The following is a 25,659-nucleotide window of genomic DNA, read 5'->3' on the forward strand; positions in this document are numbered from 1 at the left end:
TGTTCATCAGGATGTTTAATCCTATACTGTAGGGAAAAAAAACACACAATAGTTCTCAGGAAGCATATATACCATTCCGAAAAGAACTTATTCCCAAAAGAAATAGTGTCAGCTTCCTGATGGGCTTCTGGAGTTTGGTTCCCTCACTTGCCTCTCTAGAGGGGCCTCTGTTTGAACCCCTAACGCTAACGAGGTTCTGTGCAGTGCCAGAATCTATGGCTAAGAGCTCGTGCCCTTTATCTTTTGCTAGCTTAAATTACCTTCTTTGATTTTGGAGCAAATTATTCTGAAGGCTTACTCACATTCTAGCATCCTATCTACTTACCTTTTACATGTTTACTTTTTTCCTGGTTTGTTCTTCTTGTAAATCTAGAGGTGCAAACCACAGGGAGTGTGGGTGCACACTGAGCGTCGCAGTGAGGGAGAAGGTGAAATGTTTTCCTAGTTCTCTGCAACCAGCCCCTGCAGACCTCCAGCCAATACCCACACTATACAGAAAGCTTTGAGGATAAAAATTCAAAGTGAGATCCAGAAATTGTTTAAAAAATGTCTCAAGTGACTAAGTTGATAGTTACTTTTCCTATATTAATGTAACTTTAAAATGGCAAATGGTTTCTCCTCATAGGTATCTTTTTCTAATATTGTATATTTCATAAGTTGTAATGTATATGGTCAATAATGTTACACATTTAAAAAATAACTGACGCTCAAATTCCAATACTGACCATAGTTCTACATGGATCAGTACTAAATCTTTCAGACAAATTAGTCTTTACATTGAACAAAACAAAGTCATTATATGCATATTAGGTGCCACAACATAATTTGAATTAAGAGGTGAGTGAAGAACATACAGCTTTTTATACTACGTGATATGTGTTACTTTCAGCCTTAATTCTCTACCACATTTTTACTGTTAGCAAATTATTCCAATGGCTAAACCATCAGCCATCTGCTCATTAAGTGAAATAAAACAGGTAAAATGTCCTGTACAGTGTGTGGTGCATAAAGGGGTTCATTAAATATTATATTCTTACCTCCTTCAATTTTTATCCTACAAAATGGGGATATTAAGAATTTAATCAACTCCTTTATGTATATATAAGACTAGTGAGGGACTTCTCTGGTGGTGCAGTGGTTGGGAATCCGCCTGCCAATGCAGGGGACACGGATTTGATCCCTGGTCTGGGAAGATCCCACATGCCCTGGAGCACCTAAGCCCGTGCACCACAACTACTGAGCCTGTGCTCTAGAGCCTGCGAACCACAACTACTGAGCCCGGGTGCCACAACTACTGAAGCCCGCATGCCTAGAGCCCACATTCCGCAACAGAGAAGCCACTGAAATGAGAAGCCTGCGCACCACAAAAATAAATAAATAAATAAAAAGACTAGCAAATTTAGTGATGGAATCAGGGACTAAAAGCTGCCTTATGATGTGGCTGGTTTATTCACTGAGTGGGGAGTTGGATGGAGATTACAAATTCGGGAAGTACTAAATGTTCTATAAGAGCATTTGATTTTAAAAAAGAGGTCCCTCCCTCTTCTGCCCATATAATTCTGGGAGGTATGAGTGTGGGAAGTATCCTTTCCCAAATTTCCAAGTTTACCTTAGACTTCGTCACAAAAGGAGATCTCATTTTATTCTTCAGGAGGTCCAATACTGTTGAAAAAGATGTTCCAGGGTTAGTTGGGAATGTAGACAGCCAAGTTTGCACAGGGCAGTACCAAGAATATTACGCATCTGTAGTTTTTGAACTTGAATCCCTTACTTCTCCTTGTCTCTGTCCCTGATTTGTAATTCTTAGAAAAACTGCCTTCCAAGCTGAAATGGTCAGAAATTGCCCTTTAATGACTTAGTCATTGCTTCACGGCCTAAAAGCTATTATACTCCTATATAAAAGGACTCATAATTATATATAAGGGTTAATTATTGTAACTTTGCAAACTTTCATATAAGGGATCCAAGAGTTAAGAATTCTTGTTTTCTAATATTTGAATCTTATGGGTTCCCCTTGTGGAAAGCCTGATCATTTTTTTGTCTAGAATTTTGCTAAAATTAACCGTCTTCAATATAGGTAGAACTAGTTACTCTATTAGTGTGAATGGATGGAGTCGAATAAAGGTAAACTTCCACCTGGAAGCTTTCCGAACTAGAAGCCAAGCATCTTCTGGGCATACCTGCTTGTCTGGCATTTTGCACTAGGCTTCTAGTTAGTCATATAACTGTCTTGTTTTGTCCCTACCCACCTCAGTTTTCCCCTCTCTACCACTACCAATGCGATTGTGGTCATATGATTATCCTATTTCAGAATTCTAGCACCAACTGGGTATTTGAGTCATTAAGGAATTCTTACTTTTTTTTTTTCAGTTTGCTATTGGTATTGTGGTCATATTACAAAAAAGGAGTTCTTATTTTGTATTTATGATAGAAATGCAATATAAGTTAATGTTGATTTTCTTAAGAATGATATGTGATTTTTATTTGCTTTGTGCTTTATTTTCTAGAATTAGGTGTTTTTTAAAAATAGACCTTATTACTATATGAAAATTCTTCAATGGTATCTCATTTTTATGTTTATAATATTTCTTAACTTTTTAAAAATTAATTAATTAATTAATTAATTAATTTTTGGCTGTGTTGGGTCTTCGTTTCTGTGCAAGGGCTTTCTCTAGTTGCGGCAAGCGGGGGCCACTCTTCATCACGGTGCGTGGGCCTCTCACTATCGCGGCCTCTCTTGTTGCGGAGCACAGGCTCCAGACGCGCAGGCTCAGTAGTTGTGGCTCACGGGCCCAGTTGCTCTGCGGCATGTGGGATCTTCCCAGACCAGGGCTCGAACCCGTGTCCCCTGCATTGGCAGGCTGATCTCAACCACTGTGCCACGAGGGAAGCCCCTTAACTTCTTAACAGTGTTAAAAGCCCTACCTACTTTTCAGTCAGATTGTTTTACATTTTCTCACAGTCCTGTATTCCAGATATATCAAGGTATTTGCTGTTCAGTTTTTTGATTCAAGACCCTTTTTAGTCCTGTGTATTTATACTGTTCTAAGTTGAATACCTTTTTCCTTCCTCAGTGTTGCTAACTCCTGTTCTTCCTTAGTAACCAGTATACATATTATTGAAATTTGACTATATCATACCTCGTGGTACATATTCTGGCCCTCCCCACCCCTTTTTTAGACAGTGAGCTACTTGAGAGCAGATATTGTTTCCTAGCTTTATCTGGAGCGGCATATAGTAGGTACTTAAGTGCTGTTAAATGAATGAATATGTTTGTAGCCCCAAAGCATTTTCTCTTACCCAGTGGACCTTCTTTACCATGTTTAACTCTTGGAGGAAAAATGTTTCTAACTAAGAACAAAATCTCTATACTTGGAACTGAAGCAGGTCATGGGGTTGAGACTTAGATTTCCTCCTTTCCTCTTCCTCCTTTATTGCCAAAATCTTCCTCCACACTTCCCCTAAAAAATTCAAAATTGGAGGTTGGGACAAATAACATGAATGCATTCATAGATGCTCTGTTAAAAACCAAAACCAAAACAAAAAACCTCAGTGCCTCTCCATATTTTTTAGCATTAATGACCTTCCTTCTGTCATTTCTTTTTTTTGTTTGTTTGTTTTTTGTTGTTTGTTTTCAGATTTCATCTTTTTAATCAACTCGGTGAAAGACATCCTAAACGCTACATGAAACACAACAGAATATTTTTTTCTTCCAGTATTAAAAAAAAATGACACACAAATATTTTTAAGAAACTTCTATATAATCAAGGCAGAGATCTGGAGTAAAAAACACCTCTAAGTAATCATGTTCTTCATTTCTTATAGTTACAGTCAGAAATTGCTTCCTAATCATGATTAAACATTGTGTACAGGTGTTTAAAATGTTCCTAGATGCACATTATTTAAAAAAATCAGTCTGGTCAAACATTTTTTGCCAGAACCAACATTCCTGAGAGCCCCAACTAAAAAACTGGTAAAAAAGGAAAAAATATCCAGACTCCACAAATGTCTCAGAATTTGTCTTTAAATGGGAGAAAAATTAAAAAAAAAAACACATGGAACTTTCTGAAAGGTCTTTAACAAGCTACCTTGGGAGCTCTACTCAAAAAAAGAAGTTGATGTAACTAAAACAGATGTTTCAGTGCAGCTCCAAAAATCTTTGTAAATACAGCCATTTGGAGGGATGGTCCTGGATCAGAAGAAGTTTTATTCCTTGTGTATCTACGTTAGGTGTGCATGCCTCATCTCAGTTGTCATAATTATCCCTGTAATTTCCTCCTGAGTAGCGGTCATAACCACCCTGGCTTCTGCCACCATAGTCTCTGGACCTTCCATATCCATATCCTCCACGTCGGCTGTCATACCTGCCACTTCCATAGCCCTGGTCCCCACCACCTCTAGAGTAGCTGCGACCACGCCCATAGGCCCCAAAGGCACCCCCTCTTGTTCCCCGGGCCTACTTGCTCGCGTGGTCTACACGCATCTGACGACCGTCCAGAGACTCTCGATTCATGGCTCTCATGGCATCTGAGGCATGCTCTGGATTGGTGAAGGTGATGAAGCCAAAACCCCGGGATCGCTGAGTCTCCCGATACTTGACAACAACCACCTCAGAAATAGGTCCGAAGCTGCTGAACTGGTCTTCCAGAGCCTGCTCATTAGTGTTGAAGCTGAGCCCTCCCACGAAGAGCTTCCCTTCTTCAGAGGACATGGCGGTAAATTCAAGTCCTGGAAGTTAAGTAAAAGGCCGAAGAGACAGCTACCGCCAAGAAGCCGAGAGACTGGGCTGTCATTTCTTTTTGTAGGCTAGACTAGAGTATAATTCATACAGATTTCCCTATTCACAGGAGTATCTGGAATGCATTTTTAGATGAAGTTAATATCACAAATTGTGGCTATCAGTTTTGATATTATCTAAGAAATATTAAAAAGTTAGAACTTGTCTATCTTTAATGCAGATTATAATCTTATAGCACAGTAGTAAAATAGTGTCTCACAAGGGGGCTCTTTATGCAGTGCTGCATTGGAAGTTTATTTGAAGAAGTGGAAGAATTTGATCACTCTTTGGAAATCAATTCAGCTATTTCTCATGACTAAGTTTCCCTTATACTTAGAAAGAAAGCCTTTATTGTCTTCCCTCAAAACAGTGCTGTTTTGTCTACTATTTTATCTAAGGAACATTTTATTTGTCAACCAAAAAATAATTCCTCATACAAGTGCAGATTCATTAGTGTAATTTAAATTAATTCTTGTCAAATATAATGAGTTTGAAAAATGAAAACGTGTGGCTATGGAATAATGAAAAGGCATTTTTCTCAGGTTGTTTTTCTGCCACACTTAGGAAGTGGGGAAGAGAGAAGGAGAAAGTGAGAATGAGAGAGGGGGAATGGGAGGAGGAGGTGGGGAGGGGGAAGAGTACTCCATTCAGTTGTAACTATTCAGAAGGTAAGAAGGTAAACGTGCATTTCTTTTTTTTTTTAATAATTGAAATTTCTTCTGTCTTTATCTGCCTTTTGAAAAATTATCGAACATTGTAGAAATAATTTTTAAAGTATTGGATGCTTATGGCTCTTAATACCTTGCCTTTGCAGAGGCATAAGTAATAATTTACTCAGTAACAAGCAATAACATCAAAAAAGGAGTTTCATCTACTTAGAGCCTGAATAGTATACACTCTGAAAGCCTTTAACGTTTTTTTTCCTTTTTCTTTACCTTATTAACGCATTATGAAATTTTGAATATATATCAGCTCTATGCCAATCTCAAATTTGTTTACTTAGTCGTTCTTATTTTTTCCCTTGTTAAACCTGCGTTTCTGAGGTCTAAATAATACTGGCATCTGATGGGAATTCTGATATGGTAATGATAGCTTCATTAAATCACTGTGATAACATAATGCCTGGGATTCAGTTTCAATGGCTTCAAGATATCTCATGTTCTTGTATCTGTCTGAATTTCTATATAGTTTATTTTCCTTCATAATGCCAAAAAAAGACACATAACCTGTAGTAAGCTACTTGAATGATCTAAGTTGTTTGAACAAGCAAGGAGACGTTTTTCTTTCACTGATTCATTTTATGTTCTATTGAGTTGGGCACTTATATTTGTCTATCAATAGTATAATTTTTTAGAAAATTAACATGAATAATGTGCAGCGATGGAAAACTTTTCCCTGCTAGGTTCTTTGGCTGGTCTAATAATTAAATTGATATAAGACAGACTAACAGAAGAAACAAATTTAGTTATGTACATATGGGAACCCCACAAAGACATGACACTTAAAGGCAGTCAGCCAGTTGAGGCTTACATGCTATCCTGAGCTAAGGGTAGAGATAGGGGTCTGGGGCTTCAAAGAGGAGAGGGGTGATTCACAGGAGGATGAGAAGAGCAGATGTTTGGTAATCAGGTATTTGCCCTGCTATGTAGAGGAGTCTTTCAGATAAAGTTATCTCTGCTAATAGTTCTCTCCTGGATTCAGCCCCCTATCCAAATTCTTTTTAGGCAGTTAAGAGGGAGGTAAAAAGCTCTTTCTGAGTCTGCTGGTCTTGACTGCCTTCAGCCCCAAATAATTCACCTGCTAAAGTGGTGCATTTTGGGGTGGCATATTCTGCTCCCTTCAAATATCTGCTTCTAAAAGCAGAATAAATTATTCCAGATTAGACATATATTAGTGTTAATGAAAACTGAAATTGAGTTACATTTCCCATAATTTCTATTTCTCAAACAAAAGCCAACTCTAAATATTTTCTTGCATTATTTAAAATGTCTAATAATAATTCAGATTTTTTCTTCCATTTTTATTGAGATAATAATTGACATAAAGCACTGTAACTTTAAGATATACAGCATAATTAGTTGACTTACGTCATGAAGTGACTATCACATTAAGTTTAGTGGACATCATCTCATGTAGATACAAAGTTAAAGAAATAGAAAAAAGTTTTTTTCTTACTATGAGAACTGTTAGGATTTACTCTTAACAAATTTCATATAGAACACACAGCAGTGTGAATTGTTTATGTTGTATATTACATCTCTAGTACTTATATATCTTATAACCAGAATCTTGTCCCTTTGACTGCCTTCATCCAGTTCCCTCTTCCCCACCCCCATTATTTAGATTCTTGAAAAAAATATCTTTTTAAAAATATCTTTTTACAAATATCAATTTTCTAATATATGTGTATGTATGTATATAACATAGTGTCACATTGCTTCTAGTAGTATGAATGAAATTTCATGAAAATTCCTGGGAAATGAAAAACAAATGTTATTAAAGTTGAGTGTATATAATCAGAATGACAAAGTAAGAAATTATTCTTTTTTAATGTGGAAGGAGACAAAAATGTATTAAAAGTCCAAGGATTAAATATATATTATGTAAATTGTTAAATCTGAAAATACTTTGAGTATTTTCACTATATTTTAATTTCCTAAAACATTAAAAAAAGTTAGACAAGTCAGTTACTAAGAAATTCAAAATAATATTTTTTCAAGGATAATATTAAAAGATTAAAATGGTATTTGACAATATGTGGGATATAACATTATTTAGAAAAATAATAGTAGGCTTGAGTCATCTAGCTTTGCCATCTCTACCTTCCTTATTTCCCTCCATCAGCCTTCTCATTCACTTTTATTTTAAAAGCCTTTTGCACATAGAAGTCTACTACTCTCTCCCAAGATGTGCCATTGTCCCAGGTGACTTTAATATCTAACCTGGTGAACCAACACTTCTTTGAATTTCTCAGTTCTAATGATTTCTACCTCCCATCCACGTTAGCCATCAACTCTTGTGACCGTATAAGAGGAGTTACTAACATTAGAAATAGAAAAATTATGTCTTTCTAGTGGATGTTCATAGTTTACTTCTCCAGCATCCCATTTGCATTCTTCTAGCTACAGTCCTCTATTTCATTTTATTCATTCTTCCCTTGGGGATCCAAGGCCATTTGTCTTGACGGTTCTCTTTCTGGAGAACCCCCTTGGAAGCCAAAGTATTGCTAGTAACTAGTAACAGTAACTAGTTTAGCCTAACCTAATTGGTCCAATATTTTTCTTTCACAGAATATTTGTGGAAGATTGGGAAAAGCCCTTGGTGTTTCTTATTGGATGTGACTGAAAGGATATGAGGCTAAGGTGTCTATGGCCATTTGCTCTGTAGGAAACACTTTGACACCTATTGTACCTGGGAATGAAACCAAAAAAAACATGTTTTATACCCAAGAATGGAGATATTCCAAGTCCTGATATTTGAGCCCTGGGTCTTCTGGCATTAAGCTAACTCATCCCTTGGACTTTTCATTTACTTGAGCCAGTTCATTACCTTTTCCTTTAACCACTTTTGTTTCTGATACTTATATCAGCCATTCCTAACTGATAATATCTGTAACCTTGATTTCAAGTCTCATTTTCAGACCATAACTTTATCTTTCCAGCTTTCTGTCATACTACTTCACTTCTTTAACTTTTCTGAAATTGCTGTTTCCTTGACTCTTTAATGCCTAGGTAGATCTTGGCACATAGTATGTCTTGATAGATATCTGTCAAGTGAATGAGTGAATTGAAGGAGTTAGTGATATGACTCTCCTATTTAGCTCTCTTCTCTCTTCAGTTTTTTAAAATTTCATTTATATATGACATAACCACTTTCTTGGCAATACCCTCTACTCCATTATCCACCATTTTTCATCTCATCTCCTTGGTAAAACATTAATTTTTCATCAGTCCAACTGTCCTGTCTTCTCCATGATGCCACTTTGGCTGTTAAGCACATAGGACCATGCCGCCCACTTTTGTAGGGAATGAACTCTTTGACAAAGGAACTCTCTAATTCTCACCTGCACACCTAAAATTTAACTTCACATCATACTTTCTCTTTCCCTTCTGATACAATGAACAGAGTGATTCTTCTAAGGTTTGTTCCTCCATCTGGGCTCTGGGTTCCATGTCTTCCCAGCTGGTTTGGGGTCTTTTGTTAATCAGTTATTCCTTCCTAATACTATATCTTTAACCTCAACCTTGCTATTTTTACTTTCTCATACATGTTTATTTTCTTTTTGTTTCTCCTTCAAATTCACGTTCTCTTCTAGTTTTTTTCCCCTCTCCCTCCTCTTAGCAAAACTTCTTGGAAGAGTTGTCAGCATATCTTACCTGAAGTTTTTCACCTGCCATTTTATTCAATTCAGTGAAATCTGGGTTATTCCTATGTTCTTAACTGTTAATGTGCTTCTCAAGAAAACCTAATAAGCTTTCTCCACCATCTAATAGACCTCACAAATGAAATACTAGGCACTTTTCATTTTACTTTTGTTTTTATTCTCAGTTGCTTAGGAAAGCCTTCTTTGATACTATAGGCTATATTTGATCTCCCTCTCATAAACTGCTATAGCTTTCTGTACTTTAAATTCAGTTTCTTAATCTTGATAATCAGTTTCTTGCTATAATTACACAGAATAATTGTATATTTGCATGATAATTTGACTAATACCTTCCTCTTCTACCAGCTTCTGTATGCTATGAGAGAAGAGACTATGCATATTTTGTTCATCCTTTTAGCCACAACCACTCATGTACGTCTTGCTACAGAGAATTGATTAAATATTTTTAAATGATTGTAGAGAGATTATCTAAGTCAATATGGTAGGCAGAAAATGGCCTCCATAGATGTCCATGTCCCAACTTCTAGAACTTGTGAATATGGCATTTTACGTGGCAAAAGGAATTCTGCAGGTGCATTTAAATTAAGGATGTTCAGATGGGGAGATTATCCTGGATCATCTGGGTGGGTAAAATGTAATAAAAACAGTCCTGCTAAGGGAAAGAGCAAGGAAGGAGAATCAGAAGATGTGACAAAGGGGGTGGAGTGATACAGCTACAAGCCAGGTAATGCAGGTGGCCTCTAGAAATTAGAAAATACAAGAAATGGTTTCTCCCTTACAGCCTTCAGAAGAAATGCATCTCTGTGGACACCTTGATTTTAGCTTCATGAGACCCATTTCAGACCTCTGCCTCCAGAGCTGTAAGATAATAGATTTGTGTTTTAAACCACTAAATTTGTGGTAATTTGTTACAGTGGCAGTAGGAAACTAATACATGGACCAATTTGATCACATCACTCTTCTGAACACAGAGACATGTGTTCTCAAATTTCCAGATTCTTCACATGAATGACATACAGCATCTAAAATTGGCTCCTTTTAATTGCATCAGCCTTATTTTGATCACATACTAATAACCGTAGTAGAATATTACAGTTATAAAAATCTTCCAGCTCCCCCAGTAATTACGTTCTCCTTTACCTTAAATCTTTGCCTGTTCTGTTCCCTTGGCCTCAAAATTCCTCCCATCTGACCACTTTCTCCAAAATCGAGGATATATGTATAGTATAACCAGAGGATATATTGCATGCTCATCTCATTTATTATTTATAAGGTTCATATAAATTTTTTTTCTTTGCTTTTTAAAATCACTGTTTCTTCCATTTGGTAGAGGGGTTTTTTTTTTTTTTCCATACAAATATTTGCAAAAATTTTTAATTCCCCAAAACCATACATAGACGATAAATACCATGCTATTAAAGTGTTAAATTTGTACAAAAATACCTTACAGTTTAATACTTGTTTGTTACAAATAAAAATACATATTTAAGTGACTCATGATCTTTTTTGTTTTCCCTTAACATGATTCTGCTTTATACTTTCTTGCCCTGGTGGTTCTGAACTATGATTGAAATAATACATTTCTTTGCACAAAAAAGAAAGGTGAACTTTTTTCCTTAAACAAAGGACACAGTGTTCAAATGCTTTACCTAAGAAGTTGTTTGAATTATTGACCAAAATAAAAATGGAAAATAATTGTTTCAGTATGGAGATTCTACAATTAATATACAGATCTATTTTTTTTATATTCACCAAATAACAGTTATTAGTGTAACTATTCAGAATATCTGAACAAATGAGAACAGTTGCTGACAAACATTAAAAGCAACTGTCACAATTTATTGCTTTGAGGGATGATAATAATTGGCAATGCATTTTGTGAAAAATGTATTTACAATTTCAGTAAGTGGCATGGCTCAGAACAAAAGACAGTCCAGTGTCATTTTTAAGTACATGTGCTGTACACCCCTCAATATAACCAGTTTTCAAAACATGTCAAGAGTATGAGTTTGATTTGCCTATCATTAAGATAAACCTCATTTTAATAGACTCTTCATTCTCTCTTAAATTCTTAGTCTTGAATTTTAAAAATAACTAATTCTCAGTGTTGCTAAACTCCCTAATTCATTATCAGAGATTTTTCAGCTATTAAAAATGTGTCCTTAAAAAAAAAAAAACAGGTCACAAGACATACCCTGTTTGATAATTTGTTGCATAGGGAATAGCATACATCTTAGTTAAAATCATTCCTATACTTGGGCAAAACATTTACCACCACCTATTATGGTCGCCTACATGCATCATTGCTGAAACGTTGTAAGATGATTTTATACCTGTACCCCTCCCATAGCAGCAGTTCCAGCAGTTCACCAAACTAGTTCTCCTAGTAGAGCCAGCTTTATGAAAAGCCTCTTGGTTAAATTCTTACATGAATGATTTTGTAGTAAGAAACTGATTTCAAAGTGAATTAAGGAAATAGAGAACATTTTCAAACAGACATTTCTCATTTTAAAAAGGAATAGGATTGGGTTGTTTGTTTTTTTGATATTGAGCTGCATGAGCTGCTTGTAAATTTTGGAGATTAATCCTTTGTCAGTTGCTTCATTTGCAAATATTTTCTCCCATTCTCAGGGTTGTCTTTTCATCTTGTTTATGGTTTCCTTTGCTGTGCAAAAGCTTTTAAGTTTCATTAGGTCCCATTTGTTTATTTGTGTTTTTATTTCCCTTTCTCTAGGAGGTGGGTCAAAAAGGATCTTGCTGTGATTTATGTCATAGAGTGTTCTGCCTATGTTTTCCTCTAAGAGTTTGATAGTGTCTGGCCTTACATTTACGTCTTTAATCCATTTTGAGTTTATTTTTGTGTATGGTGTTAGGGAGTGTTCTAATTTCATACTTTTACATGTACCTGTCCAGTTTTCCCACCACCACTTGTTGAAGAGGTTGTCTTTTCTCCACTGTATATTCTTGCCTCCTTTATCAAAGATAAGGTGACCATATGTGCGTGTGTTTATCTCTGGGCTTTCTATCCTGTTCCATTTATCTATATTTCTGTTTTTTGTGCCAGTACCATACTGTCTTGATTACTGTAGCTTTGTAGTATAGTCTGAAGTCAGGGAGCCTGATTCCTCCAGCTCCATTTTTCTTTCTCAGGATTGCTTTGGCTATTCGGGGTCTTTTGTGTTTCCATACAAATTGTGAAATTTTTTGTTCTAGTTCTGTGAAAAATGCCACTGGTAGTTTGATAGGGATTGCATTGAATCTGTAGATTGCTTTGGGTAGTAGAGTCATTTTCACAATATTGATTCTTCCAATCCAAGAACATGGTATATCTCTCCATCTATTTGTATCATCTTTAATTTCTTTCATCAGTGTCTTATAGTTTTCTGCATACAGGTCTTTTGTCTACTTAGGTAGGTTTATTCCTAGATATTTTATTCTTTTTGTTGCAGTGGTAAATGGGAGTGTTTTCTTAATTTCACACTCTTGCACTCTTGGTGGGAATGTAAATTGATACAGCCACTATGGAGAACAGTATGGAGGATCCTTAAAAAACTAAAAATAGAACTACCATACGACCCAGCAATCCCACTATTGGGCATATACCCTGAGAAAACCATAATTCAAAAAGAGTCATGTACCAAAATGTTCATTGCAGCTCTATTTACAATAGCCAGGACATGGAAGCAACCTAAGTGTCCATCAACAGATGAATGGATAAAGAAGATGTGGCACATATATACAATGGAATATTACTCAGCCATAAAAAGAAACGAAATTGAGTTATTTGTAGTGAGATGGATGGACCTTGAGTCTGTCATACAGAGTGAAGTAAGTCAGAAAGAGAAAAACAAATACAGTATGCTAACACATATATATGGAATCGAAGGGGGGAAAAAAAAAAGGTCATGAAGAACCTAGGGGTGAGACGGGAATAAAGACACAGACCTACTAGAGAATGGACTTGAGGATATGGGGAGGGGGAAGGGTTAGCTGTGACAAAGTGAGAGAGTGGCATGGACATATATACACTACCAAACGTAAAGTAGATAGCTAGTGGGAAGCAGCCGCATAGCACAGGGAGATCAGCTCGGTGCTTTGTGACCACCTAGAGGGGTGGGATAGGGAGGGTGGAAGGGAGGGAGATGCAAGAGGGAAGAGATATGGGAACATATATATATGTATAACTGATTCACTTTGTTATAAAGCAGAAACTAACACACCATTGTAAAGCAATTATACTCCAATAAAGATGTTAAAAAAAAAAAAAAAGAAAGGAATAGGAAGATGGACTTGTAAAAAATTTCCTCTGATGTTAACTGTAGAAAAGGGTGGCCTGCTTGTTTTTCTTTTTCTCTACCCTTGGGCTTGGCAGGGGTTTGCCTGTCGTATACCACAGTGATCACCAACAAAGAAACCTCTTCAACTTGAAAGGGGAAGTGAACATGAGCCATGAGATTTAAAAGACCCCTGTGCATGCAGTTAATGCCACGTGATTATCTGTGCTTCAAATGTCACAGAAATCTTAAAGGTTTTTTTTTTAGCACCATGTAGATATCGTCTTTTGTCCTGCTTTATAAAAAGCGTCGCTATAATGTATTAGTGGGTTCTTGTATCTCCAAATTACCACCGTGGCTCAACTGTTGGAAAAAGCACTGTTCTGTTCACTCCATTCTCCTCCTGGTAGAGTCTGTTCTATGGACTTCTGTGAAGCCAGGGGGTTTCTACTAATAACCCAGTCCAGCTTATTACCAGATTCTGCTATGAGAGGCACAACAAGGTAGTAGTCAAAGTCTCTCGTTTGGTGGTGATTAACCTGTAAGAGCCTATCGTAGGGCTTTAAGCCACCAAGATCTGGCCCAGCTGGGCGAATATTTTTGACACATACTCCTTTCTCCAGCAAGCCATCTGCTACACTGAACCCGAAGTCCTCCATGTCAGAGCCCTCGTACAAGGTCACCAGATCACTGGTTTATCATAAAATGATACAACTCAGACACAGCCAGATGGAAGTGTTGCTTTGGGGCAAATTATGTGGGAAGGGCGCGGAGCCTCCATGCTCTCTGAGCGCACCACTCTCCCCGCATCCCCACGTGCTCACCAACCTGGAAGCTCCTGGAGATCCATCCTTTGGGGTTTTTATAGAGGCTTCATTACACAGGCACGACTGTTTAAGTCATTGGCCTTTGGTGATGGGTTCATATAATTTTAAAATAATGTAACTTTTACATTTGTCTATCTGTTGAATATCCTAAACTGGGTTAATATCTGAGATATAATCATAGTAAGTAAAAGCCAGAAGGACTTGGAGCTTATCCAACCTAACCTTCTTATTTTATCCATATAAGGCAGCTGAAACTGAGTCATCATCAATGATGTGACTGATATATTTTCCCAGACTGAGGGTGGTCAAGTGAGGGAGATGATAAACCAGCTATCATAGCCTCCTTCATTATTTTTGGAAGAACAGAACAGAGAGGGATAAATAAACTTTCTTATGAAATACACATACACACCTCCAGCAATTCTGACAGCTCAAATATTATAGATTTATAGAAGAAATTTGGGATTGGAGTTTTTCAATTGTCATTCTTGCATAATTCCGCCTTGACTGTAGTGGAGATGGTGATGATAAAGATGATGAATGGTGATGCTGGAGGTCCTGATTCAGGGGTGGCTCCAAATTTTGAGTGACCTAAGTTAAAGCTAGAGCAATTTTGGGAGGCCTCTATAAAAAATATATCTATAATCACACAAATACAGATTTACATATGAAATGATTATTTAGACTGAGAAAAGAAATCAGAGTTATATGTCTTCAGAAGCTCGTAGATACCGTGGCCATTGCAACATCCTGAAAAGTAATGTCATGTTATCAATTAACTGTCTAAAACACTTCTACAATATATTTTCCCATGTTTTGAATGCATACTTTGACCACTTCTTCATATAACAATAATTTCATATCATTTTCTATAAAAAGAACAAAGTATGAATGTCTTTCCTGTAGTATGATTGTCTGAATTTTTATTTTATTTCTTTTGTTTTATTTTTTTTTGAATTTTTATTTTAAATTGACAGTATAGCAAAGTTGCTTGTAGCTTCACAACTTTTTAATGATGTCATATAAAATTCTAGGATTGTCAGAGTTGAGAGAACCTCTTTGTTTCATCATATATGGTTATAAAAGCTGGAGTAATTTTCCAACAACCATCTTCTGGCTACATTTAAGCATGTTTCTCTTCTAATACCTACATACTTCTCGTGCTGGGCCCTGCAGGGAACATTCAAAATACACTATCATCTCTGGCCCCGTACTTCCATGAAAGAATCATTGGCTGAGTGGTCACTAGGAATATGCTTGAAAGTCATTCCTAAGCTCAGACAGCTACAATTACATAAATATACATAAACATGACTAAAACTCAAATATATTTTGCCACATTTGTTCCCAAATCAATTGTGCCTTAGCTGAATATCAAAACAATGCTTGTAGCCAGTTTAATGGCACCCAGAATATGGGAAGAATCACAGAGCAGAAGCAGTGAAAACAGCCAGTGGTCTTAATTGAAAGTGGCTAAAATCTAATTTGTAAAAATTCTGTAAAAGCATATGACCATGTGAACATACTTCTATGACATCTCTAGGACTTTGGAAGAGTTTGATGCCATTGAGAATCTAGATCCTTATACTTCACTAGCCTGTGTCACATTTAACTCAGATAATATTTTCCATAGATAGTGTTTTAGAGTTTGCATGAGTCAAGGCCTAAGATGACCAAATTACTTTCTTGGAAACAAACATTTCAAAATTCTCAAGAGTGGAAGCTAATTTAGAATTCTGAGGAAACAAGCTATGAATAGTGGTATGGTGATAGAGTTAAAAATGGAATAAATCACAGGTGTTGGCTTCCAGATTATTGCTGAATAATGAAACATACATGATGCTGGCTTTTCCTTATGCTTTGTCTATGCTCTTTGTCATCATGAATTTGAGTACTGCTTTTATATCGAGAATTTAGTCTTTGGCAAAACACTGAATAGAACACAGCCCTGTGACTTCCCACTAGATAGCTCTTCCAATCTAACACCGTTTAAAAATATTATTTGGTTAGCTGATTCTTTAAAACTATTCTGCTACAATGAGATTTTAATAGTGTTTGCTTTAATTGTTTGTGCTAGATAACTGATGTAATACTGCTGAGTTCTCTGTAAAAAACAGAAACAAAAACAAAAAAAACCCCCAAAACACCAAAAAACTATATGTATCTCAATTACATACCTAGACCTGTAGTGCTGTATTAGAACCCAAGACACTCCACACAGATGGCTTTAAGTCATCATTCAGTAAGAAACTGAGTAATGCAATTTTAAGTATCTTGTGGTAGGGAAACTTAGAGATATCTTTAAAGCTTGCATAACAACTAGCTCTGAGCTTATGAACTGTAGGAACTTCATAAATGTTGATTGAATGGATCAGTGTACCAAGAGTAATTATGAATCACTTGTACCAAGAATAATTTGATTTCAAACTGTTTAATTTAGGAAAAACGATAGTTAAAAGAAATATTTAAAAAAGTAATGTGTTTTTTTGGTATGAGACCTTTTTTTCCCTGACATTTTCAACTAAATAACAGTTTTCCAATCTTTTGGGAGAACAAAATAAGAAATGTAAAATGAAAGACTTTGGGGAACAGTTTTGATGATATATACTCTTAAATTAAAAGACTGTACTTCTGTGTTTATAGCGTGGATGCCTGTACTAACTACCACGGTGTTTGGCATGTATTTGACTAGTATAGTAATGATTAGTGCTGTTCACCAAATGTTATTGACTCCCCAGTTTCTGGGCATATGATAGGACTGACATTCCCCATAAGCTGAAGAAATTAGATATGTCATCCATTTGCTTTGGCCAATGGAATGTGAGTAGAAGCAAAAACGTGAGAGTTGTTGAGTGGTACAGAATTGTCTACTCTCCTTCTGTCCCCCCTCTCTACTTTGTCTTGGCAATTTTTGTAACATGGAGTTGAAGCCTCTCTCAGGCTGAGTCCCTGAAACAATGAAAGATTGTTTGTAACTGCAGCATAACCTAGCCAATTCAGATTAATGTAGCTATATAAACAGATATAGAAAGATAAAGTATATTCTGCTTTACTTTGTGTCATATTCCTGTTAACATTGTCAGTGTTGTTTGATTTAAAAATGTACAGAGCATTCAGGCCTTGGGGTTGAATTTAGGCAGTCTTACCTGAATTAATAAATTACTAAATAATGTTAAACCATATTACCCAAATAGTCTATATTATATAAATATTAGCATCTAAGATATACTTTGGATACCTGTTTTCTCCCCTGCTCCAAACATGAATAGAAATATTTAAAATAATTCTAAAAATTATGTATATATGTACATATAATCTTTAATTTATAAAGGTAAGCAGCAGTTGAGTTAAATAGCATATGAGAATCTTTATAGTATTCATGATGCACTGACTACCCTGATAGTTTTGTAATCCATTTCATTGGAATTTTTATGAGCTGATTGATAAATCTTAAATTGGCTACACATGGAGATATTGTGATGTCATTTAGGATGAGATATATTTAAGCTAATTGTTAATATTTGTGGAGATAGAATTTTGAGATCACATATAATGACATTTAAAAAAATTATGTGTTTTAATAATGTGTAACAGTAAAAAATCTGCTAGTTGTGAGAAGCAATGGTCATTTATTCACAAATACCACATTTTCTTCATATTTATATAAATTTCTCTCTTTCATATGGATATTGAGTTCTGTCATTTTTTTTAAGAAAGATGCTATTCAAAGCTTAGCTATATTTTTTTCAGATGGTCTACAGCTAATCAAGAAGAATTTCTACATTCTAATTTTCTCTATCCCAATATTTAATACTTTCAAAGAAGACAAACTTCAAAGATGTCAATTTTATATAAAGCCTGGTAAGAGTGGGAGGGTGGAAGTTATTAAATCACATATGATTGCTCAAAATTATTCAATATTTTCTAGTAAGTTAGTTGGAGCAGGATGACAAGGTATATTTTACTAAATCCACACAAATAAGCTTATTACTTCTTTCAAAACCGATTATTTCTTTGCATTTCTCAGTGCAGAATCTTCTCCCAATCTATCTTGCAAATATAGTGACCTATTCTTTTGGAACTTGGAATGATTCTTTCTCAGTTCTCCAGTGCTTCCAGATTAGCATCTAGTGCCTGGATTCTTTTTTTTTAATTTTTGAATTTAATTTAATTTATTTTTTTATACAGCAGGTTCTTATTAGTCATCAATTTTATACATATCAGTGTATACATATCAATCCCAATCGCCCAATTCATCACACCACCACTACCACCACCCCGCCCCTTTCCCCCCTTGGTGTCCATACGTTTGTTCTCTACATCTGTGTCTCAATTTCTGCCCTGAAAACCGGTTCATCTGTACCATTTTTCTAGGTTCCACATATATGCGTTAATATACGATATTTGTTTTTCTCTTTCTGACTTACTTCACTCTGTTTGACAGTCTCTAGATCCACTCACGTCTCAACAAATGACCCAGTTTCGTTCCTTTTTATGGCCAAGTAATATTCCATTGTATGTATGTACCACATCTTCTTTATCCATTCGTCTGTCGATGGGCATTTAGGTTGCTTCCATGACCTGGCTATAGTAAATACTGCTGCAATGAACATTGGGGTTCATGTTTCTTTTTGAATTATGGTTTTCTCTGGGTATATGCCCAGTAGTGGGATTGCTGGATCATATGGTAATTTTATTTTTAGTTTTTTAAGGAACTTCCATACTGTTCTCCATAGTGGCTGTATCAATTTACATTCCCACCAACAGTGAAAGAGGGTTCCCTTTTCTCCACACCCTCTCCAGCATTTGTTGTTGGTAGATTTTCTGATGACGCCCATTCTAACTGGTGTGAGGTGATACCTCATTGTAGTTTTGATTTGCATTTCTCTAATAATTAGTGATGTTGAGCAGCTTTTCATGTGCTTCTTGGCCATCTGTATGTCTTCTTTGGAGAAATGTCTGTTTAGGTCTTCTGCCCATTTTTGGATTGGGGTGTTTGTTTCTTTAATATTGAGCTGAATGAGCTGTTTATATATTTTGGAGATTAATCCTTTGTCCATTGATTCATTTGCAAATATTTTCTCCCATTCTGAGGGTTGTCTTTTGGTCTTGTTTATGGTTTCCTTTGCTGTGCAAAAGCTTTGAAGTTTCATTAGGTCCCATTTGTTTATTTTTGTTTTTGTTTCCATTACTCTAGGAGGTGGATCAAAAAAGATCTTGCTGTGATTTATGTCAAAGAGTGTCCTTCCTATGTTTTCCTCTAAGAGTTTTATAGTGTCCGGTCTTACATTTAGGTCTCTAATCCATTTTGAGTTTATTTTTGTGTATGGTGTTAAGGAGTGTTCTAATTTCATTCTTTTACATGTAGCTGCCCAGTTTTCCCAGCACCACTTATTGAAGAGACTGTCTTTTCTCCATTGTATATCCTTGCCTCCTCTCTCATAGATTAGTTGACCGTAGGTGCGTGAGTTTATCTCTGGGCTTTCTATCTTGTTCCATTGATCTGTGCTTCTGTTTTTTTTGCCAGTACCATATTGACTTGATTACTGTAGCTTTGTAGTATAGTCTGAAGTCAGGGAGTCTGATTCCTCCAGCTCGGTTTTTTTCCCTCTAGACTGCTTTGGCTATGCAGGGTCTTTTGTGTCTCCATACAAATTTTAAGATTTTTTTGTTCTAGTTCTGTAAAAAATGCCATTGGTAATTTGATAGGGATTGCATTGAATCTGTAGATTGCTTTGGGTAGTAGAGTCATTTTCACAATATTGATTCTTCCAATCCAAGAACATGGTATATCTCTCCATCTGTTGGTATCATCTTTAATTTCTTTCATCAGTGTCTTATAGTTTTCTGCATACAAGTCTTTTGTCTCCCTAGGTAGGTTTATTCCTAGGTATTTTATGCTTTTTGTTGCAATGGTAAATGGGAGTGTTTCCTTAATTTCTCTTTCAGATTTTTCATCATTAGTGTATAGGGATGCAAGAGATTTCTGTGCATTAATTTTGTATCCTGCAACTTTACCAAATTCATTGATTAGCTCTAGTAGTTTTCTGGTGGCACCTTTAGGATTCTGTATGTATAGTATCATGTCATCTGCAAACAGTGACAGTTTTACTTCTTCTTTTCCAATTTGTATTCCTTTTCGTTATTTTTCTTCTCTGATTCCCGTGGCTAGGACTTCCAAAACTATGTTGAATAATAGTGGTGAGAGTGGACATCCTTGTCTTGTTCCTGATCTTAGAGGAAATGCTTTCAGTTTTTCACAATTGAGAATGATGTTTGCTTTGGGTTTGTTGTATATTGCCTTTATTATGCTGAGGTAGGTTCCCTCTATGCCCACTTTCTGGAGAGTTTTTATCATAAATGGGTGTTGAATTTTGTCAAAAGCTTTTTCTGCATCTATTGAGATGATCATATGGTTTTTATTCTTCAATTTGTTAATATGGTGTATCACACTGATTGATTTGCGTATATTGAAGAATCCTTGCATCCCTGGGATAAATCCCACTTGATCATGGTGTATGATCCTTTTAATGTGTTGTTGGATTCTGTTTGCTAGTGTTTTGTTGAGGATTTTTGTATCTATGTTCATCAGTGATATTGGTCTGTAATTTTCTTTTTTTTTAGTATCTTTGTCTGGTTTTGGTATCAGGGTGATGGTGGCCTCATAAAATGAGTTGGGGTGTGTTCCTTCCTCTGCAATTTTCTGGAAGAGTTTGAGAACGATGGGTGTTAGTTCTTCTCTAAATGTTTGACAGAATTTACCTGTGAAGCCATCTGGTCCTGGACTTTTGTTTGTTGGAAGATTTTTAATCACAATTTCAATTTCATTACTTGTGATTGGTCTGTTCATATTTTCTGTTTCTTCCTGGTTCAGTCTTGGCAGGTTATACCTTTCTAAGAATTTGTCCATTTCTTCCAGGTTGTCCATTTTATTGGCATAGAGTTGCTTGTTGTAGCCTCTTAGGATGCTTTGTATTTCTGTGTTGTCTATTGTAACTTCTCCTTTTTCATTTCTAATTTTATTGATTTGAGTCCTCTCCCTCTTTTTCTTGATGAGTCTGGCTAATGGTTTATCAATTTTGTTTATCTTCTGAAAGAACCAGCTTTTAGCTTTATTGAACTTTCCTATTGTTTTATTTGTTTCTATTTCATTTATTTTTGCTCTGATTGTTATGATTTCTTTCCTTCTACTAACTTTGGGTTTTGTTTGTTCTTCTTTCTCTAGTTCCTTCAGGTGTAAGGTTAGATTGTTTATTTGAGATTTTTCTTGTTTCTTGAGGTAGGCTTGTATAGCTATAAACTTCCCTCTTAGAACTGCTTATGCTGCATCCCATAGGTTTTGGATCATCGTGTTTTCATTGTCATTTGTCTCTAGGTATTTTTTGATTTCCTCTTTGATTTCTTCAGTGATCTCTTGGTTATTTAGTAACGTATTGTTGAGCCTCCATGTGTTTGTGTTTTTTACATTTTTTCCCCTGTAATTCATTTCTAATCTCATAGCGTTGTGGTCAGAAAAGATGCTTGAAATGATTTCAATTTTCTTAAATTTACTGAAGCTTGATTTGTGACCCATGATGTGATCTATCCTGGAGAATGTTCCATGCACACTTGAGAAGAACGTGTAATCTGCTGTTTTTGGGTGGAATGTCCTATAAATATCAATTAAATCTATCTGGTCTGTTGTCATTTAAAGCTTCTGTTTTCTTATTTATTTTCATTTTGGATGATCTGTCCATTGATGTAAGTGAAGTGTTAAAGTTCCCCATTATTATTGTGTTACTGTCGATTTCCTCTTTTATAGCTGTTAGCAGTTGCCTTATGTATTGAGGTGCTCCTATGTTGGGTGCATATATATTTATAATTGTTATATCTTCTTCTTGGATTGATCCCTTGATCATTATGTAGTGTCCTTCCTTGTCTCTTGTAACATTCTTTATTTTAAAGTCTATTTTATCTGATATGAGTATTGCTACTCCAGCTTTCTCTTGATATCCATTTGCATGGAATATCTTTTTCCATCCCCTCACTTTCAGTCTGTATGTGTCCCTAGGTCTGAAGTGGGTCTCTTGTAGACAGCATATATATGGGTCTTGTTTTTGTATCTATTCAGTGAGCCTGTGTCTTTTGGTTGGAGCATTTAATCCTTTCACGTTTAAGGTAATTATCGATATGTATGTTCCTATGATCATTTTCTTAATTGTTTTGGGTTTGTTTTTGTAGGTCCTTTTCTTCTCTTGTGTTTCCCACTTAGAGAAATTCCTTTAGCATTTGTTGTAGAGCTGGTTTGGTGGTGCTGAATTCTCTTAGCTTTTGCTTGTCTGTAAAGCTTTTGATTTCTCAGTGTAATCTGAATGAGATCCTTGCCGGGTAGAGTAATCTTGGTTGTAGGTTCTTCCCTTTAATCACTTTAAGTATATCATGCCACTCCCTTTTGGCTTGTAGAGTTTCTGCTGAGAAATCAGCTGTTAACCTTATGGGAGTTCCCTTGTATGTTATTTGTCATTTTTCCCTTGCTGCTTTCAATAACTTTTCTTTTTCTTTAATTTTTGCCAATTTGATTACTGTATGTTTCCTCGTGTTTCTCCTTGGGTTTATTCTGTATGGGACTCTCTGCGCTTCCTGGACTTGGGTGGGGATTTCCTTTCCCATGTTAGGGAAGTTTTCGACTATAATCTGTTCACATATTTTCTCTGGTTCTTTCTCTCTCTCTCTTCTCCTTCTGGGACCCCTATAATTCGAATGTTGTTGTGTTTAATGTTGTCCCAGAGGTCTCTTAGGCTGTCTTCATTTCTTTCCCTTCTGTTTTCTTTATTCTGTTCTGCAGCAGTGAATTCCACCATTCTGTCTTCCAGGTCACTTATCCGTTCTTCTGCCTCAGTTATTCTGCTATTGATTCCTTCTAGTGTAGTTTTCATTTCAGTTATTGTGTTGTTCATCTCTGTTTGTTTGTTTTTTAATTCTTCTAGGTCTTTGTTAAACATTTCTTGCATCTTCTCGATCTTTGCCTCCATTCTTTTTCCGAGGTCCTGGATCATCTTCACTATCATTATTCTGAATTCTTTTTCTGGAAGGTTGCCTATCTCCACTTCATTTAGTTGTTTTTCTGGGGTTTTATCTTGTTCCTTCATCTGGTACATAGCCCTCTGCCTTTTCATCTTGTCTATCTTTCTGTGAATGTGGTTTTTGTTCCACAGGCTGCAGAATTGTAGTTCTTCTTGCTTCTGCTGTCTGCCCTCTGGTAGATGAGGCTATCTAAGAGGCTTGATGGGAGGGACTGGTGGTGGGCAGAGCTGACTGTTTCTCTGGTGGTCAGAGCTCAGTAAAAGTTTAATCCACTTGAGTGTTGATGGGTGGGGCTGGGTTCCCTCCCTGTTGGCTGTTTGGCCTGAGACAACCCAACACTGGAGTCTACCTGGGCTCTTTGGTGGGGCCAATGGAAGACTCCCGGAGGGCTCAAGCCAAGGAGTACCTCCCGGAGCTTCTGTTGCCAGCGTCCGTGTCCCCACGGTGAGCCACAGTCAGCCCCCGCCTCTACAGGAGACCCTCCAACACCAGCAGGGAGGTCTGGTTCAGTCTCCCCTGGGGTCACTGCTCCTTCCCCTGCGTCCCGATGTGCACACCTCTCTGTGTGTGCCCTCCAAGAGTGGAGTCTCTGTTTCCCCCAGTCCTGTCGAAGTCCTGCAATCAAATCCCACTAGCCTTCAAAGCCCGATTCTCTAGGAATTCCTCCTCCTGTTGCTGGACCCCCAGGTTTGGAAGGCTGACGTGGGGCTCAGAACCTTCACTCCAGTGGGTGGACTTCTGTGGTATAAGTGTTCTCCGGTCTGTGAGTCACCCACCCAGCAGTTATGGGATTTGATTTTACTGTGATTGCGCCCCTCCTACCATCTCATTGTGGCCTCTCCTCTGTCTTTGGATGTGGGGTATCTTTTTTGCTGAGTTCCAGTGTCCTCCTGTCAATGATTGTCCAGCAGCCAGCTGTGATTCTGGTGTTCTTGCAAGAGAGAGTGAGAGCACATCCTTCTACTCTGCCATCTTGGTTCTTTTTAGTGCCCGGATTCTTAAAGCCATCTTTTTAGATGGACTGCAAACCTCTGGTTCAGTGGATCCTAATTTGTTTTGAAAGGACACTCCAATGGGAATCTGATGAAAGCTATGGATCTTCTCTCCCCCTCACTTCCTCTCTCCCTCCTTACAATCCCTGCCCACCCCCAAGCTCGCACTCTCCTCTCCTACTTTGCAATGGGCCCAGGGCATAGCTCCAATCCCACTGTTGATATTGAGGTTGGCCCACAGGCCAAACCCAGCTTTCGCATTTGCTTCCAGTTCATAGGTTTCTACCCTGGTTTCAGGATTTAATTTGTATGCTTGCTCCCCCTCCCCCACCCCTCCATAAAGGCTTATTCCCTTTAATTTCTGAAAACCAAGAAAAAACAAAGCATGTTTTACATCTGATTCAGTTGTTTTGTAGCAGTAAGATTCTTCAGAGTATTTTATCTAACATACTATCCAAATCAGAACCACAAATGTAGGTTTGGGAATTGGTTGACACTTTTTGAAACATATTTTAATTGAAGCACTTAATTATCTGACTCCTAAGAATATTGAAATATTTAATTATATAAAATAAAAGTGATTTTTATTACTATTAGTATTGCTATAATTATATATATGTATATATACACTGTGTACAGCTAGTTCTAAGTATTTCTTTATACAGCTGACTTTCCTACGTGAATGCGTCCATTTGATAACAGAGTGCCTGTCTTACTGATCTTTGCAAGACCTAATACAGTACTTAGTACAGTGTGAGTGTCCAGAAAAATGTTTTAGATGAATGTGTTCATGATTAGCTGGTATTATAGTTGCATTATAAGTTATGAGATTTGGGGAGTTGGGTTTGTTTTACTCCTGTTAACATTGTTTCATTGGTTAGGTTAACTCACTTTGTCCGGGTTACACAAATAGTTATTGATTAAATTTTATGTGTTAGGCTCTTGTGCAGGAAAGAAAGGCCTACTTGCAAGACTGGACCTTGACTGACATATGGGAACTTGAATAGTAAACAGTTCCCTACAGTGATATGAAGCTTTAGCTAAATGAGATATAGACTGTATAAAGTGTTGTTTATGCTGAATATCTGCTTTTCTTCTGTGAGTCTGGGATTTTACTATTAGTGAGGCAGAGAGTACCTTATGTGATGAACCCCCAATATAAACCATTCAACTCTGAAGCTCTAATGCGCTGCCCTGGTAGACAATACTTTGCATGTATTACCACAGTTCCATGCTGGAGGGGAAAAAAGCATGTCCTGTGTGACTCCACAGAGAGGGGGCTCTTAACATCTTAGTTTCCTCTGTTCTTTGCCCCATGCACTTTTTCCCTTTGCTGATTCTG

General features: G+C 36.7%; 1 protein-coding gene and 1 pseudogene across 1 annotated transcript in view; one reads left to right on the forward strand and one right to left on the reverse strand.

Annotated features, from left to right (window-relative positions):
- THSD7A (thrombospondin type 1 domain containing 7A) overlaps positions 1-25,659 on the forward strand; it is a 743,356-nt gene that overhangs the window by 14,542 nt on the left and 703,155 nt on the right. The gene's annotated exons all lie outside the window — the stretch shown is intronic.
- LOC133096231 (RNA-binding protein 3-like) lies at positions 4,103-4,720 on the reverse strand (annotated as a pseudogene).

This window comes from Eubalaena glacialis, chromosome 8, assembly GCF_028564815.1.
Source record: "Eubalaena glacialis isolate mEubGla1 chromosome 8, mEubGla1.1.hap2.+ XY, whole genome shotgun sequence".
NCBI classification, from domain to species: Eukaryota; Metazoa; Chordata; class Mammalia; order Artiodactyla; family Balaenidae; genus Eubalaena; species Eubalaena glacialis.